At 44.9% G+C, this 13066-nt stretch overlaps 1 protein-coding gene across 1 annotated transcript in view; it reads right to left on the bottom strand.

The window, feature by feature from the left end:
- si:ch211-196f5.2 (uncharacterized protein LOC556372 homolog) overlaps positions 1–13066 on the bottom strand; it is a 30226-nt gene that overhangs the window by 15845 nt on the left and 1315 nt on the right. The gene's annotated exons all lie outside the window — the stretch shown is intronic.

Here is a 13066-nt window from a genome sequence, read left to right on the forward strand (position 1 = left end):
CTGGTAGGCTAGGCACTTTTATAACTTTTTGGTTAGTACATTAGAAAAATTATTGGTGTTTTGGTAAATTATGCACATTATACAACCCTTTTTTATTATGAAAAGGTTAAGTAAGTGTTGCTGTGGGAAGTTCGGAACACATTAAGGGTATTTCCATTATTTCTTATGGGAAAAATAATCTTGACTTACAACCAACTTGAGTTACAACCAGCCCTTGCGAACAAATTGAGTTTGTAAGTCAAGGGTCCACTGTAACTTGGTAACATCAGTTGGAGTTGGAGTATGTAGAAGAGCAGCAAGATGCTCCTGATCAGGTTGTCTCCCTTGTGCTGTAACAGTATGACCCAGAAAACGCAGACTGGCCTGATTAAAATGACATTTTGATTTGTTTAACTGCAATCCTGCATCTTTTATGCGTTTTGGAACTGCTTGAAGTGTCCAATCATGGTCGGCTTGTGTTCGTCCCCACAAAATTATATCATCTACTGTAAGTGGTTTGCAACATTTGGCAACCCCTGCAAGATTGTATCGAGCATCTTTTGAAAAGCAGATAGAGCAGATGCTAACCCATATGGGACCCAGCAGAACCTGAACAGTCGTTCATGAGTAATAAAGGCAGTCAGATCACGGCTCTCTTCATGAAGCAAAAGCTGAAAGCATGCACTTTCTAAATCAATAGTGGAGAACACTGTTGCTCCTCTCAGCAATGACAGCATTTCATCAATGTGAGGAAGAGGAAAGCTATCTGTAATATTAGCTTTATTTGGTTCTCGCAAGTCAATGCACATATGGATACCCCCAGTCCTCTTTTGGACCACCACAATGGGCAAGACCCAGGGAGAGGCATCAATGCTTTCAATAATCCCTGCTTGAAGAAGGTGATTTAGCTCTGCACTGACATCATGCCGAACTGACAGTGGTAAACGACGTAATTTTTGTCGTACTGGAGTAACAGAGTCTCATACTTTAACTTTGTGTATGAAGCCTTTTGCACAACCTAGGGCAAGAGTAGGTGATGGAGCTGTAGAAAGACACATGACAGGAATAGAGTTTGTGGTAGCACATTGTAAGACAGTACCGCCATTAAAGCACAAATGTAGACCCTTTATTAAATCCATTCCCAACAAACCAGTCCCAGACTCCACTATAAAGACTGACGTAGAGCACGTAACATCATCTTTGGACACAGTAACAGGTAAGCAACCAAGCACAGGGAGTAGAGTACATGAATAAGTCACTAGCTTAACAGAAGGTGGCAGTAAAGGTTCTTAATGAAAGTTTGCATCATATATACATTTAGGCAAAATGGTGATCCAGAATCCAGTTAGATCCACGAGTGCAGTAGCAGTTGACGTTTTCATTGTGACACAGCAACGGATTCTATCAGCTGCTGAATGGTCACTTAAGTAAAGGATCTGAAGCTCAGGTAAGGCAACTTCTTGCACAGAGCATGTTTGCGGAGAATGGCAAACCCGTGCAAAATGCAGCAGGACAGTTTTTATCGTTTGCAAGATGCTTATCAGATCCGAAGTGATAGCAAGCACGAACAGAGGCTGCAGGAGATGCAGCAGCTTTGGGTTGTGAAACTGGCGGAGGCTTGAAAGGTCTGTAGCGGCGGCCAGCAGCAGATGCAGGTTTAGTGTGTAAAGTTTGTACCGGCACTGGTGTATCTCCCGAAATAAACATTGCCTGCTTACCAGCAGCTTCAATTTGCGTAGCAATCGTAATAGCTTTATCCAAAGTCAAGTCAGCTTCTAAAAGTAAACGTTCGCGTATGCGATGACTAACCACGTGTTCCACTAACTGATCTCGTAACATTTCATCCAGTTTAGTGTCAAACTCACATTTAACTGCCAAGTCACGTAGTGCAGCTATGTACTGTGAAATAGTTTCACTAGCAGCCTGCGCACGTTTTCTAAAAGCATGACGCTCAGCAACAACATTTCTCCATGGAGCAAAGTGAGCTCGTAAAGCTGTAATGGCGTCGTCCATTGACATACCTTGATTTGGAAGCGTGTAAAACAATCTCTGACCTTCTGTTCCCAGACAATGAAGGAGAAGTGCCTTCTTGCGTGCTTCCATCCATATCCTGATGCACCAAGAACCAGCATGTAGTTACTGAACATTTTCAGCCACATTTTGAACGGTATAGCGGGTTCACCCGGACATGGCAGAAATGATGGAGGAAAAGGAGTAGCAGCAACAGCCATTGTAGACCAGTAGAAGCAAGTAAGTACCTCGTCGCCAATTTGTTAAGTTGTCAGAGGATAAAATGAAGAGACTCAGTGCCCAAAAGTTAAAGTTTAATCCAACAACAGGAAAACAATAGTCCTCCGGACTTTCTAGATTCCATCCATTTTCCAACCCGCTGAATCCGAACACAGGGTCACGGGGGTCTGCTGGAGCCAATCCCAGCCAACACAGGGCACAAGGCAGGAAACAATCCTGGGCAGGGTGCCAACCCACCGCACGACACACACAAACACACCCACACACCAAGCACACACTAGGGCCAATTTAGAATCGCCAATCCACCTAACCTGCATGTCTTTGGACTGTGGGAGGAAACCGGAGCGCCCGGAGGAAACCCACGCAGACACGGGGAGAACATGCAAACTCCACGCAGGGAGGACCCGGGAATCGAACCCAGGTCCCCAGATCTCCCAACTGCGAGGCAGCAGCGCTACCCAGCGCCTTTCTAGATTCCTTACCACTCTTTTCTGTCCCTCTTCACTATCTCCACCTAGTGGCCAAAGTACAGAACGTAACACCGCCTTTTCACTTTTTCTTGGGTCATCACATTCTAACTTCAGATTAGCTTTGTTATATCGGAAAAAAACGTTAAAAGGGGGTCTGTGAGAAAACAGTCGTTGTGCGCCGTATACAACACGTAGCGACCCAGGACTTGGTTTGAGAAGAAAGGGCAGCAGAGCAAAGAAAATGTTGTAGAAAATGGTTCATTAAAAAATTAACAAAAAGAACAAAAGTATAAGGCAAGAATAAAAGGAACTGAACTGGAAGCTTATTAACAGGCGACTGAAAGCCCCTCACTCAGTGCGTGTACACCCAGACACGGCAGGGATAAGGTGAGTGAGACGCTTAAGGCAGAAACCTGCTATCTTAAACATCTACAGTCACATGTGCAAGAAATCTTTTGGAGTTCTCCTTTCTCAGAATGCTTTGACGTCCATAAACTGCGTAAAAAAAACAGAGAAATGTCGTCAACGGCCATCGTCTACCTGAAAGCAAGCGTGAAGTCATGAAGTCTGTGATCATTTTCTTGTTTTTTATAAATAAGTGTTTAGTCCTTGATGTGCAGTGAAGAGACAAACATCCATCCCCTTTGTACATCCTCGACCTCAGCCCCCAAAGATTCGCGGTATGAACACTGGCCACGGTGTCGCCCGATGACGCTGTTTCAACTTATCTACGAGAAGGCAGCTGAATGAACATTGAACTGATGTTTTATTGATAGGTTTCTGCTACTGGGTTGCACGCGTACTGGGATGTGTGCTCCTTGCCTTACACTCAGTGCTGCTGGGATAATAATAACATTTTTAATTCAATAAAACAAGTATTGCTTTAGGTTACTTGTTACTTTAAATAGTAACTGGACTACTTGACGTTTATTAGTTTTAACGTGTTACTCTTCTGCTCGGTACGTTCAGATTGTCAACATAAATTTAGCGATTCCTGAAACATTGTGACAGATTATTTCAACCAGAAGCGGATATAATGGGACCACCCGAACATTTACCCCCTGGAAGTCTCACTCGTGGACGCTTCAATCCGTGCCTTCTGAGAGCGCGTGTGAAACAAACACGAGTGCAATGGACATGCGTAGACGACAACCTCCTTAACAGCAAACCGGTTAAGGGTTTACATGGCCACAAAATTGGATTATTCACGCAGAAATCTACCTCTTGAAGCCCAGTTTCTCAGAGACCAATAACCTTGTATCTCTAAGTAGAATAAGAGTTTAAATGGCATTTTATAGACCGGATTCCTGTGAATAACTAACTGGGTTATTAAGACGCATGGAAACACGCTGACTATACTGGCCATGAGGGCTGCTCTGTATACTGAAGTACCATCCAGAACCTTCTGCCTGATTCGTAGCTCGTTTCTCTACTTAGGTGTCCAGCCCCAGGTCATGCGGCCACCGTTTCTGTTCACACTCCACTTATTAAACGCACAGCAGTTTCTGCACCACCGCCTTGACAACAACAGCCCCACAGACAAAGGTCACCCGGACTGCACGCCATTTCAGTGTTTACCTGTCTGCTCACCACCGCACCTGCCAAAGCTCCCACTCCAGCCCAGCCCCGCCCCTTCTTTTAATTTCACCCAATCACGGTGGTGCCCTGATTTACACAACAGGCAGCTCTCCATGATGCTCTCTGCCTCCCTCTGTGGATGTTCATGGAGAAGTCCGCTTTCAAAAGATAAAATTGACGGCCCTACTGTAGCTGTGTTTTTAGTAACTTGTGAAACTTTGCAGCTCTTTTATCGTTTCATTCATCTTGTAGCCTACTTGTTGAGGAACTCTGGTCTGTACCATTCACTGAAAAGCCCTGACTTACCCGAGCACACTTCGTAAAATGGCTGTTGAGCACAATGATGGATGCTGGATACCACTGATCCCATTTTACTGTACAAAGGAATCGTCTGGTGCAAGTGAGGCCTCGGTCAGCTGTGTTGGAGCTCCTGGAGGTCTCGATGGAGAGCAAAGCTGCCGTCAACCTCCAAACCGGACCGATGCTCCTGCTGTTTTGTGTCGCCATGCAGTCGTGTTTCTTGCAATTGCTGCTTTTATGTCTCTGCTTTACAGTTTGTTTTAGGTATGTGCCGATGTGTTGCACCCCACAATATTGTGATTTCATAACCACATTTTGAATTAGTCTTATTAATATCGAAATGATACATAGTCATGAAGAACGTATTTATCTCACTGCAATGTGCTTTTAATCATACAAAACTGAACTTGAACTGAAATTGAATTCACTGACATTGACATGAAAATTAAGAAAACAAAATGACACAAGCAGAGGGTTTGAATAAAAGCGGATTCTAAAGTTCATGGATAAAGCCCCCCATGACACCACCTATGCCAATCTCAGATGGTGTATCTGCTCAATAACGGCACAAGACCCCGGTCTACAAAACGTGCGAGGCTGTTGGGGATGAATCTCTCACAGCAGAGCGCCTCCCACAGGCTTCTGAGCGACATTACACTCCGTGTAGCTGCTCATTTCCCAGGTACCCTGCTGCCTCCTGCCAGTCTCTAGTGGTTTTTTGGATTCTTTAAAAGAAAACGTTAAAGGTGCCCACTTGGACCAGGTTTATATTTTATGTATGTTGAGTTGGTATCATTTAATTCAGTTGTAATCTGAAGGAGTTGGAGAGTAAAGTCCTGTCACAGTCACTCTGTTCCTAAAGCCATCTGATTATTTATCGTCCAGTCACCCAGCAGATCATACAGTCCTGGCCGTCCAGACTCTGAAGCCAGAAACTGCTGCAGAAAAATCAAAACATTTCATCTGGACGTGGACCACTGCTCCAGACCTACAAGGCTCGGCTGGGCAACTGACAAAGTTGGTGTCTTGTCATCCTGGACCACAGGGGCACCCAGTGAGTTCAGCTACGACCTTCACTTAACTAGATGACTATCGTTGAACTTTAACTGCTGAACCTGTGCTCAGTAGCACTTGAGATCGTAAAAAACTGAACATGAATTGAAACTGAATTGACTGCCATTAACATGAAAAATAAGAAAACAAAATGAGACAAGCAGAGGGTATGAATTAAAGCAAACTCTGAAGTTCATGGAAGGTTTTCATTCCAATGTGTCACCACCGACTGGCCAGATACATGGAGATGTTCACATCTTTATACTGAAGTCCAGCCAACTTCAGCCTGGGTGGAAACAAGCTGGACTGCTTCTGTCAGTGGTGCAGGATACCGAAACATTACAGTAAATCAAAAATAAGATGTCAGCATACAGAGAATTGGACGTTCTGGAGATGCTCGATTATCTTCTTCTATAATACGCTACCATGGCTGTCCGTTTGTCTGTCCAGGATTATAAATCACCTGTAGCTCACAAACCGTTTGATCTACTGACCTGAAATTGGGTACACATATACTACGTGACGTCTACTATCCGCTTTCAGGGTGATGAGTGACCTCCGAGGTTATTCCTCTTTCTTAAATTTTATTTTCTTGTAGAATCAACTCTCAGCACCGGCCAGCAGGGAGGCAGTGTGGCACATGTGTACGGGGGCCGTTCTCATCCCCATCACCTTTGTCGTCACTTCCCCTACCTCTTCATATCTTAAATCATTCTTGAGGCACATTGAAGACTTACGTGCCAGCTAAAATGAAAAATTAAGGAAAACGAACCAAGTAATTAAAACACAAACACTGACTTATCCATCCATCCTCCAACCCGCTGAATCCGAACACAGGGTCACGGGGGTCTGCTGGAGCCAATCCCAGCCAACACAGGGCACAAGGCAGGAACCAATCCCGGGCAGGGTGCCAACCCACCGCAGGACACACACCCACACACCAAGCACACACTAGGGCCAATTTAGAATCGCCAATCCACCTAACCTGCATGTCTTTGGACCGTGGGAGGAAACCCACACAGACACGGGGAGAACATGCAAACTCCATGCAGGGAGGACCCGGGAAGTGAACCCAGGTCCTCAGGTCTCCCAACTGCGAGGCAGCAGCGCTACCCACTGCGCCACCGTGCTGCCCATAACACTGACTTAATCAGTTTTAACATGAAAAGAAGAGAAGAAGTGGGCCGCTAGGGTGGAGAAAAGAAGAGCCGCTCAGGAAGTAGCAAGCGCATCAACCTCTGAGCAAACGAATAATAAACGTACAGAGAAGAGGATGTAAAGTAGGAACGCTCAAGTCAAGTGTGTTCACTGCACGTCATCGTTACTGGTAAGTGCCTTAGATCGTCCAGGTTCACTTCTGTATTGGGTGAGGTACTTGAGCAGCTGCAGTAGTTTGTCTTCTGCACATCATAATTTCATATTTCCATGTAAAGTCTAGCAGCCTAAATACAACATTTGCATTTTACTTTATCCTGTTGTGCAAATGCATTTTCCAAACAAATGCGATCCACCGTGGTCAGAAGTGCAATTTGAATAGTACGGAGTTTGAACGTTGTTCCAGGTCTCTTAAACGCTGTCTTACTGATGCTGACACAACTGGAGAATTATGAAAGCCGGAGTTAAACGAGTCTGAAAGTGAAGGCAGTGGTAAGGCCAGAATCCACTAGACACGTCAGTCCGGCTTCAAGCCCATGAGCAGAGTGGAAGGGTCAACCGCTAGTGGCATGAACTCCTTCACAGACTCCATGAGTTTCCACCTGTGGCTTGGACCGACGCTGGATGTTGCATCTGAGGGGTCAGGCAGCACCACATGCAGTTGTGTACTGACATTCGTTTTATTGCAGTGAATATTCTGCCCTCCTCCTTCAGTCATTGCTGCTCCTAGTGAGGGGGGCTCAGCTTTAAAAATGTCCTCTTATTCTAAACTCACAATTTACATTTTTTCCTATATTTATCTAATGTCTTTTTATTTGCACGCATGTCTAACCTTTGCTCTTTAGCGTTTGCCTTTTCGCCTGTTGTCTTCTCTTTGCCCTCATTGACGTAATGCCTCTCTTGTGATGACCTTCTCTAACTATAGCTTTACAATCCTCAGTGGCCTCACACCGTCCTGTGACTTGTGCTTCTCGTCAGTCTGCAGATGTTTTCTCGGGCTGATGTGGTTCTTTTATGATTTTTAATGCGTGTAATTCTGAGCTCAGTGACTGACGGCCCACTGGAGGATTTTTTTGCGTTTGTTTGTTTGTTCGGATTCTGATGCAGAGTTTGTCTTGCAGGGCCAGATGTTTATGTTACACTTCTGGAGACAACCACCAATGAAGTCCTCTGTTAAACATATAAATGTATGTGTCATGTGCAGAGAAAATATTCCATAACTTGTACTGGGAAACACCATTTTGTAATCGCAGATCCTTCTTCTGCATTTAACTCTTTGAGGGCTGAATATTTTTTCCAAAAAACTGAGTTTTCTGAAAAGCACACAAAGCAATGGTTTCACACTTAAGCCAACATAAAATGTCTGTTGCTATGTGCTGCGGCTGATGTCGGCACATGTTCGTCATCTTTGGCGGCAGTGGCTGTGTGGGGGCACCTCGATGGTCAGCAGGAATGCACGGTGGGCCAGCTGTCTGGCTGTCTTCACACAGCAGGTGGGTGGCAGAGGCGTTTGCATTGTGATGCAGTATGGTTTGTACCTCTTGTCATCATAAGTGGTGGTCCTCCCAGGCAAACGTTGCTGTAGGTGCATCACCTACACAAAAGTGTTTACCACCACGATCAGATGATGCTGGTACCTCACTTTCAATTTTGATATCCATCTCCAGATCACTTGCATCAAACTCGGAGTCCAACGAGTCAGAGTCCTATTCAACGAAATTACGTAAAACGTCCATTGATTATTTTGATTTGTACATTCACTTTGGTCTTTCGCCAGATGTTGGTGCCATTTTAGAGGTTGTTTGCTCTTCGCTACTCCTGCACATGTAGGGAATTGACGTTAAATCAACAAAGCTCTGTAACTTTCCTTCTGGCAAAGAGAGTCGAACTAACACGTAAGAGCGAGTTTTGTTGCAGTTAACAGCTGATTACCGTCCTCTACTCCTGAATTTTGACAAAAGTTGACATCAGCCCTGAAAGAGTTAAAGACGTCACTGGACTTGTGGTAATGTTGTGTGATGCCCTGCCGCTGGCTGGATGTGGTCACTCACAGTTACAATAATATTGTGGTGGAAAGAGTTGGCAGATGTGTCTGTTGTAACAGATAGGGGCGCCGCGGACCCCCAAACTCCAGAAGCAACTAACACACAGACAGTCACAGGTTCAAAAACCGAGGAGCTTATTATAGAACACCTCACAACACGTTTCTTCTTGGTCACACAAACACAAGCACTCCTTTGATCCTCTCTCCATCCATCCACCTCATTTCATTTCCTTCCTCCAGGCTCTGACTTACTGAAGGAGGCAGGATGGCTTCCTTTTATGTCAGACCTAAGAGTACTTTGGGTCCCAGGAGGAAGGAAGCAGTCCCAAAAAGTAGGGATCTCAAATCACTGCAGCACCTCCTAGCAGGGCTGTCTCTTGGCACTACAATTCCCATCATGCTCTGCTGGGTCCCACATGGCTACCGTGGTCCTGGGATGCTGCCGTCTAGCAGATGGGGGATAAAAATATCCAATTTTAGGAGCTTTCCACCACTGTTCCCGTATCTTGTCCTCCGGTCTGGTTAAGGGTCTCCTACTCATCCTGGCAGGGATTCCAGCTAATCCTGGCTGGCACTTGTACTGTAAAAAAAAATAAACCGTAGAGCGTGCATTCTGTCCAAGTGTCTCACTCAGTAAGAGGCGGTGAAACAAACTCCCAGTAAGCGAGGCCTTATTGCCGTTGATAACCAAAAGCCACAGGAGAGTCGATACACACGCAGAAGCACAGACAAGGCCGCATGGCATCCCAGTTCTGGTCTTCACTAATCACTAAATTAAGTTAACCTTAGTAATTGTAAACATGAAACATAAACACCAGACCATAATATTGAACAGAACGTCTCTCCTACTGCAAGTGTACATTTTCAAACATAACATTGATGTTGCCTTAACAAATTCAATACGTTTTGTTAGCCATCAAGGTGCTGCTTCACTTATGTTTCCAGTTGTATGCGGAATATGAGGGCAGGTTTCAAGAAAAGACCCCCTGTGGGCAGAGCCTTCAGCGCGTTCGTAATCCCCAGACACGTATTCTCATTTTGGCCCCATAAACCTAAACCCCTTGTGACAGATAGGGGGCGCTGTCGTCCCCTTGAACCCTCAGACACCACGTCAGACACCAGATAAAAGTCCAAAGATGAATATTTACTATAATAATGAAGTGCACAAAGCACCTCCACTCCACAATGCTCCAATAATGTATCAATAATTAAATCACAATAACCAATCCTCCACTCCCAGCAGCTCATTCACCTTCCTCCCAACTCGGCTCGGTCTGCGGTTTTTTCCCATAGTCCTTTATAGTCCTTGACCCGGAAGTGTTTTGTCTCTCTCTGTCCATGTGACTTTGCAACACTTCCGGGTCAGATGAAAACTCTTTTCTTTAACCTGGAAGTACGTCATTGCCTCTGTCCCCTCGACTGGGAAGTACTTCCAGGTTATAAGGCAAATAAAAGTCCCTGGGCCTCCCTGCAGCGTCCCCTTCCGCCCCCCCCCCCCCCCCCCCCCCCATGGTATCCAGAAGGGCTGTGCATTAAAACTCCAATGTCCATGAAGCCCTGCTGGAATTCGGGGCACCTCCATGTTGCAGGGTGGGCTCCGTCTGGCAGCCTGGGGGTATTGGCTGGGATAAACTGCCGGCCATATATCACACCCTATAGATCTTGATTAGTAAAGCAGCCTTCTCCAACTATATTTGTTGAGATCTGACCCTATGAATTCCCCACTTTAACGAATGAGTCCGTCTCTTTCCGTTCTTCCACAACTTACCCAGTGGACCACTTTATAACACTCTGCTAAGGAAAGTATTTAAAAGTGGCCGCCTCACCTCATTTTACGCTGCCTGACAACTGTTAGTCAAAAGAGTGCCGGGGTCCCTCGAGTCGGCTATTCAGGATCCTGCCGACCACACCAAATTGTTGAATTACTATAAATTAGGGATTTTTTGTCAGATTCTTCAAAGAAGAAATTAAGGGCACTTTTTGACTAAGTTTATATTTTAACTGAGCTCTGGGAGATGGCGGCACCGTATCATAGTGCACTGTTTAGCCAGATCCCTTTTCCAAAAGATATTATTCATAACACACTGGGAGAAAACCTTTGATTAGATAAGAGTTAAACGTCAACACATCCTAACGGATATTATCTCTGTGGTTATTTATTTTCTGTCACACTGGAGATTTCACTAACGTTTTTAGAAGCAATGCAGTATTCAAGTGTCCAGCCGTCCAGCCACTTAGTTTATGTAAAGGACTGGGAGATGAAATGTGAGTCCAGTTTGGAACCAAAGCATCACTAAATCTTTATGTCTGACCACATGATTTGTGGCGGTAGGGTCCTGGGGTGACCATTTATCCTCTTTATAACACAGACCTTAACAAAATATCTCCAAGTCACTGCTATGGCCTTCAAATGTTACATTACCTTTTATATCTATGACCTCTGACAACGTGACAGAGCACCGGAACAGGCAGGAGACAAAAGCTGCACATTTATTTATGAATTAAAGATAATAAACTCAAAATAATAAACAAACTACAAATGTGAGGGTTGATGAAATAACACAACCTGATAGTAGGCAACCAGGTGGCTCGTGGTCTTATTGATTAGTCTCTGGTCTGTTAATCCAGCATGGCCTGTCTGAATATGGCTACTGAGAGAGATGGTCTCCTCCTCCATGGATGGGAAAATGGCAGAGAGACTGAGCATTGTTACCGCTGTCTTTATCTTAGTCCAGCTTCCATTAAGTATATCCCGGACTCCCTACTTCATGCCAATACTATCACGCTACAACAAAGTCCTCCATCCCCACCCAGGCTGTGATTCTCATCATCAATGTCGCCTATCCTTCCATTCCTGGCTATAACGGCCTGTTAATATTCCCCAGGCAAGCTGACCAGCCAGTTTCTAAGATTTCATCATTACTAGTTTTAACCTGTAGTAAGGTTGAAAGGACTTTTTATTATAATATTATTACCCCATCCTCATAACACCCCAAAACCCTAAACCTAACCTCTTAGTCACAACAAGCACTCCTAGTAAATACAACGAGAATCGCACTGTAAAGTCTTGTAGTTCGTATCCACAAACACAACCAGTAGGGCCCGACGCTGACCCTTCTAGCACTGCTGTCATGTCCGTGGCAGACACCAGTAACGAAATGAGCATAAAGTGGTGGCTGCCACTGAATCTGACATGGTGCCGTGGAACGATTCATAAATAGTTTAACCTCCTCTAAAATGTCAGCACAATACACAGAGAAGAAATTTGGATTCAGCGTTGTTAGAAATCATAAAAGGAACAGAAAATGTGCCCTGAAAAGGGCAAGGGACCAACATTCATAACACTGCTGCATCGCAGATCTGCATTTTTAAGTTTGGCCATTCAGATGTCCAGTAACAAAAGATCACAAATCTTCAAATCTCCACAAGAAAAACCCTAGGATGTCTGGTGGGACACCTCAGTGGGAGCAACAGGCCTGACTGGCAAACCTTCTACTCCAAGGCACACCTCTGTTTGCTCCTCCACCCAAACAGCAAACAGGTGGCAAGTCTGACACAGTTAGATCACTCGAGTTTATGGTTTGTTTAGTAAGCAGTACTGGACTAAGGGTCAACTCACTGCAAGGCCCAAATGAAATTAACAACGCTGCCACGGTCCGACTTGGACTACCGTTACTTGGACATGTGCTGTCCTTTATACAGAAGCTCACATTCCGTCTGTTCATTTTTCATTTTATTGGGCTCAAAGTATCAGCACTAAAGACAGTAAAATGGCCGGGCCACACTCAGTGGTGTACTAAGTCATGTTCCAAGAAAACTGGAGGAGTCAAAAGAATGAACAGCCGGAGGTGGTCAGCCGGAAAAGCTAAAGCAGCTGACGGACCTTTGACAGCTCGGCGTGCTCAGTAGTGAAGGTTAGAGTGCTTTCAGGTCAGCAGACGCGCCAATAATGAACATAATCAAGAACGTTCAATAAAATGTGGTGCTGCTTTCAATGTAACTGCAAAAATGGGGTCTTAGGGTGACCTTAAGTTTGAACCAAATATTACCACGTAGTAGGGTTCAAGAACAACATGCAGCCGAAGGAGATGGACCATCGAAAAGATGTCCGTTACCGAGCAGTCCAGGATAAATGTGACAGTTCAAGTCTCGTAGTCTCTGATGGATCATGTCCAGATCTAGTTGTACTTGTTAGGCCCCGTTTCCAGCGCTGTCTTATCTAAAGGTGTATTATTAC

Source organism: Erpetoichthys calabaricus, chromosome 2 (assembly GCF_900747795.2).
Source record: "Erpetoichthys calabaricus chromosome 2, fErpCal1.3, whole genome shotgun sequence".
NCBI lineage: Eukaryota > Metazoa > Chordata > Cladistia > Polypteriformes > Polypteridae > Erpetoichthys > Erpetoichthys calabaricus.